Source organism: Pithys albifrons, chromosome 1 (genome assembly GCF_047495875.1).
Source record: "Pithys albifrons albifrons isolate INPA30051 chromosome 1, PitAlb_v1, whole genome shotgun sequence".
NCBI lineage: Eukaryota > Metazoa > Chordata > Aves > Passeriformes > Thamnophilidae > Pithys > Pithys albifrons.
This window is the reverse complement of record NC_092458.1, coordinates 48,685,507-48,691,506: the sequence shown is the minus strand read 5'-3', so window position 1 is coordinate 48,691,506 and position 6,000 is coordinate 48,685,507. Positions and strand designations below refer to the sequence as shown.

The window sequence follows — 6,000 nt, the reverse complement described above, 5'->3', positions numbered from 1 at the left end:
AGAAACATTGCAGAAGTAGCTGCATAGTTGGGGGCCTAAAAAAATAATGGTGTGGTTTGGGTTTTGGGAGGTTTTTTGGTGTTTTTCTTTTGTCTTTTTTTTTCCTTCTGTATTGCTGTATAAAAGAATGTGTTACTGGATGAAATTTTCTGTATACAAATCATATTATCTTTCATTTGTGGAATATATAATCATTCCCTCAATAGTGTTATCCAATACTGTTTTAGATTCATTAATTTCAATATAAGGAAAAGAATCATGGGTCTATCTCAGAGAAGACATTTATTTCCAAATGTAATATCTGTGAGAGAATAAACTTGTGACCAAAATACATATGATATTTAACCATCCAAATTAGTCTTCCTGTAAAGTTCCAGTCCTTTGGTAAAGTAAGTATGAAACAGCTCATATATAATCTGTTAGTAATTTAACAGTCTTAATATATAATAATTAATGCTCATGATGATAATAGCTAGCAGAAAAAAACCCTTGAATTCTGATCACTGAGAGTAAAGATTAAAAGAATCTGATACTTTTAGCTCCAGGAAAATAAATAGAATTCACATCTTATGCTTAAAATTGCACTGATAAAGAAGCTGTAGCAATATAGAAAGAAATACACATCACTGGCCTCATCTCACCTATATCTCCTGAAGTTTAACCTAATTAGGTCTAATTAGTCTAACAATTATATGGGTTTCTTCTGCAAGAAATGACAAGTATTCATTTCAGGAAGCCATTACTACTGCCTTAAGACAAGTGGTATAATCAATTCTTTGAAGACAGGTTAACATGGAAAGAACTATGTTACTAGTCTAGACAAATGGCTAAAATTAAATAAAACAGATCACACTGTTTGGGTAGTAAAATGCTCTACACTGTTGCTAATTGTAGGAGTTTAAAGGCAGATGTCGGTATGGGAACTAAATGTCAAGCCCTATATTGAAATCCTAACAATATAGGAAGCCTAATTGAGCGAGAAGTTACATCGCTAAACATAAATGTGTCTTTTTAGAAAGAACTTGATAGCTCTTCAGAATTGCTGAAGGTTTGTTGATCAGAGGCTCCCTTTCAAGCCCAAAAATAGGATCTTAGAGCTCTAGGTTAAATATAAAGACATGTACATAGACATCTTTGCTAAGCTGTCTGCAACCTGAACTAAATTTTACACATGGGGCCAATTCAGCTGCTGAAATATAGACATCTATGGCTGTAAAGCAAATTTCAGACTGGCATCTGAAAAAGGTGAAACCGAAAAGTTTTACACAAGTATTTACCTCCCACTTATTCAAATACATCTATCTTTCCAGCTGACTTTCTGCATTCTGAATGAAATATATAAATACGAAATGAACTGCATGAAAATAGATTTAAATTCTTGCTGGAGATTTGACAGTTTAAAAAAGTAGAAAATTCTGATATTAAATTAGGCCTCTCTGCATCTTGAGAACAGCTTTCCAAACATTTTAAACTTGAATGCTTTGGCAAGATTATAGGTCAGGGAAAGTCTTCCTGTCTGAAGATCAGTAACCAGCTCTAGCATATGACTTTAGATAAATTAAAGAAAATAAAATAAAAAGGGACGCTGCAGAGCAATTTGGAATCCCACGGAGTATTACATGACATAAGCCCATACATATGTTAAAAAACCTTAACATATACTGTACATCTCTCAAAGTTTCTCTTTTGTTATGGAACTTATTTTTTAATCAAATTTAGTTATTTGTCTCTTTAATCCCTTCATTCTTTAGATTTTATATTTTTTATCTCGTAAGGATAAAAAGCTTAGAAGAAGCCTTCATTTTTGAAAACAAATTTAATTTAAACTCAGCAAAGAATTTTTGTGTCTCCTTTCCATTCTCTAGCATAATCTCAAAGATTTTCTGATGAAATCTAACATCCTGTTTTACATAGGAAACAAAAAAATAATTGAAAATATATTTATAAAAGACTTACCAGTACAGTATACCTCAAATTCAATAAAAGGCACAAAATAGGATTAGACATTTACCTGCTTGCTTTTATCAGCAAGATCAAACTCTATTTGAAACTCTTTCTAAAGCAGAGGGTTCTCCTTGCAGAAAGACTTGAGAGCTTACAGAGAAGAAAAAAATCTGTATATCTCAGTGAATTTGATCAAGAAGGCTATCATTCACCACCGATAAATAACATATCCTCCATGTAATTCTTGGAGGATACACTTTCTTTAGAGTGACCACAGACTATCCCATCCTCCCTTCTGATTTCCTCCCACCAATCCTTTCACAGTATTCAGTTTTAGGGTTTTGGAGGTGTTTTTTTGGTGTATTTTTTAAAGAGTTTCCAAATCATCGACACAGTCAGAATAAAGTAGAGGTTTTTGCAACTGCAAGAAAGATCTAAAATATACTCCTCTGCTTTCACATGGCTTAGTCCGTCGTCCCAAAAAACCCCAACTATTTTGAGCAATACATAGAAATGCTGGGCATTGTAGAGAAATCACCTCTTTAAAAGTATCTAGAAACAACAAATCACAAAATCCTTTAGGTTGGACGATTAGACCTTAAGATCATTAAGTCCAACCACTAATCTAGCATTGCCAATTTCAAATCTAAAAGGAAGCAATTTGACCTGAGCATGTTAACACATCACCACAGTATATTAGCATCATAACCTAGCAATGCACAGACTCATTTGTCTTTTAGAATATTGAAAAGAGTATCTTCTACGGTAGGAGGCTACCAGCAGAATCCTGCCAAATTTCAGATATCTAGAATGCTGAAACTGGTATCTGAAAAAGGGGTCTAGAATTCATTTAAAGACAAAGTCATTTGCTTTGCAGAGTAAATTGCACCCCAACATACTCTTAAAAACCGATTAAGTAAAAAGTGTCCCCTTTGTTCAGTTGAGTGTGTAGCTTCATATTAACACACCTAAGTCTTAGTGTGCTGGTATAGTTTGCACATGGTACTTTCCCATCCCATGTAAGGCACATTGGTTCAGAGTTGTTTTTATTTTGCTTTATTTTATTTTTTTTTAATGACAATTTTTCAAGCTGTGACCAACTCTGAAGATATTATTCACATCTTGGTGTTCTTCTGATTATAGAGTATAGCTCTGAATAACTTCTGTCCTAGTTAAATAGTGAGAATATAAGTCCTTGAGGAATATCATACAACAGAAGACTCCACAGAGTTAAAGTGATTAATCAAAATTTTAATTAAATCTTAATAGGAAGGATTGTGTCATTTTTGTATGTAAACTCTTCAAGTCATTTGAAACAAATAACCCTTTTACATATAGATGTTTTTCTTTGAATGGGGTTAATTATTTAGTGTAGCCTAACAAGATATATTCATCATTTGGAGAAATTCACTTATGCTGGAGCTAGGCTACGTGGGTTCCTACTGTAGCTGTGACAATGTAGACTCTTTTTTTTCTAACATGACTAAAAAAAATGATTAGGGATATTTTCAGCAAAGGGAAGTGAAAGAAGCATAGACATTAGTTTCATCATAAATCAAGACTAATCATGCAATACATTTCAATTAAAAACGCAACAAACTTTCCAAGCTTTAAGCTTCACTGGACAGCATGGGGATACACAGGTTCTCAACGGGATTTTTTGTTTATTTCTTTCTTTTTTAATTAATTGAGTATTGGGGACTGTGCTTCTGAATATATTTCTAATGTGATTGTATATTTTTTCTAAATGCTTCCTAGATCAATGGAAATACCAAAGATTTATGTTAACTTTCCTGACTTTGTTTTAATGGCAAAACACTCTTCAGACAGAGTTAGAAGTTCAAAGTGTTACTGAAATAACTGTGATCTTATGTTTTTAAGATTCCCAACACTTAGCTTTTATAGCTGCTATGACTGCATCAGTAATGCACACAGGAATAATTGTTAACTGTCAAGAACACAATGTATTTCTAATCATATTCCATCAATGACATGTGTTTCACATTGTTAAATCATTTTGGCTGAAAAACAGAGGCTGAGAATGGAAAATAAAAAGCTTGTTCGTTCAGTTTCTTTGCATTATTCATAAATGCTGTACTTTGTCAGCACTTAGAGTGTAATCAAAACATAAATGTTGTACGAATATTTTGTGTTCAAACTGCATGTAGGATGTTCCAAAGTTACACAATACATTGCATTGTCTTCTTTATAGTTGGTATAAAATTTTAACTATGTGTGTCATAAGTTCTGTAAAAGCAAGGCTGTCTACTGTTTCCTTTTTGTTTACTGTTTCAAAAGAATGAGTTGAAATTAAAGACTAAAATCCCAAATACCCCTCAAAAAGTCAACAAGCTGTTTCCATCCTTTGCCATTGTATCTCATTCACACTCATTATGCTGTTGTTTGGTATAACTCAATATAATTTTCAAAGTAACTTTCTTGTGCACTGTTTTGAGTGTTTCAGAGATAAATAACATTATGAATAAATAAAGAACTACCATGACAGTTGTTTTTTTGTGCAGTGAAGAAAAGAATTATGAAATGTGACTTCTGTATTCTAACAGCTTGTAATCTCGGACTATGTACTGAAAGCTGGAGAAAAAAGAAGTCTAAATTCCTGAGAAACTGTGAAGTAGCAAAGATAAAACAAAGTTTAACATACCGTAATTCTACACAAGAAAAAGATGAAAAAAGGAAATGAAAAAATTTATGATTGAAAACATTACTGTGGTTAAAGTAGGTTTTATTTTCTATTCCCTTTTCCACCACTATTTCGGAACACTGTTTAAGAGAGAACCCTTCACTGCAGCTGCAACTGCAGAGTGGGATGGGGGAAAGAGGAAGACACCATCTGGAAGGAAGCGGAACTCTCTTAATTTTGTTTGGAACCACACTGTTCTTGCTGGGAGGGTGTTGAGAGACACATGGACTGCCACAGATGCTCAGTTCTGGCAGCCTCACTACCAAAAACTCTTGGACCAGTACTGAGAACGTGGCCACTGCTGTCCTGCTTCCCTGAACTTGCAAGAAGTTTTAACTACTCTGAAATCAGCTAAATGGTAACTGTTGCCAGGCTCATGGTGGGTTGGAGCCCCTACATCAGAACCACTGTGGCAGATGGGCAGACCACAGCCCAGCAGAGCCAGGGCCATGGCTGCCAGAGCTGGAGAGAAAACAAAAAGAAGTCTAACTCTGTGGCCACCACCATTTCACAAATCCAGCTCCATGAAATCTTGCCTTGGAGTGCCAGGAGCAGGAAGCCACCTGGAGCAGTCTGCTACTCCAGTCCTTTTTCTACAGTTTGCCTTTTCTACAATCCCTGCAACCATCCAGCCAAACAAGACCTGACCCAAGCTGGGTGAGTGATGTGAACTGAACAGTTTAAGTTTATTAGTATAACTTTTTGTGGATGGTTTTTCCTAGGTTTTGCTATTGTCTCTAGAATTTTGGTGGGAGGGTGGAGAAGAGGCTAGAGGCATTCACTGTCTGTTGTTGCTGCTATATGTCTTGTCAGTAAACTGGTGGTTGGGGTTTTTTTCCCCTATATCCCCCTCTGTCTCTCTGTATTGATGAGAAGGGAGAGGTTTTAATAAAAGGGGACAAGCTCATTTGTTGGAGCTTCCACCCGAGTATTTGTCTTAAAGCAAGACAACTATGAATTAAGTGTTAGCACATTTTTCTGATTTGCTGTGAAAGAGACAGAAAAATTATGTTCTACTAGTCAAGAATTAGTACAATGTTCTGTTTTTAGGAAAATGTTGCCTAGGAAACACTATCACTCTAGAATTAAGACCTCTTACTTTCACAGAATTATAGAATCATTGAACAGTTTGTGTTGGAAGGGGTTTTTGAAGATCATCTAGTCCAAACCCTCTGCAATGGGGTTTAAAACCATTGCCCCTTTTCCTGTCTGTGCAGACCTTTGTAGAAAGTCTCCATGTTCCTTAAAGCCCCCCTTTATATATTGAAAGACTACAATTAGGTGTCCCCAGTGCCTTCTCATTTTCAGACTGAACAACTGCAATTATCTCTGCTTTTCTTCCTAGAAGAGGTGAT

At 35.1% G+C, this 6,000-nt stretch overlaps 1 long non-coding RNA gene across 2 annotated transcripts in view; it reads left to right on the top strand.

Moving 5' to 3' along the window:
* The first annotated feature begins 4,790 nt into the window (after positions 1–4,790).
* LOC139669663 (uncharacterized) overlaps positions 4,791–6,000 on the top strand; it is a 31,165-nt gene continuing 29,955 nt past the window's right edge. For both annotated transcript variants that reach the window (XR_011697301.1, XR_011697302.1), the window contains exon 1: positions 4,791–5,302. This is a non-coding gene — a long non-coding RNA (uncharacterized lncRNA). The remainder of the gene's footprint in view (positions 5,303–6,000) is intronic.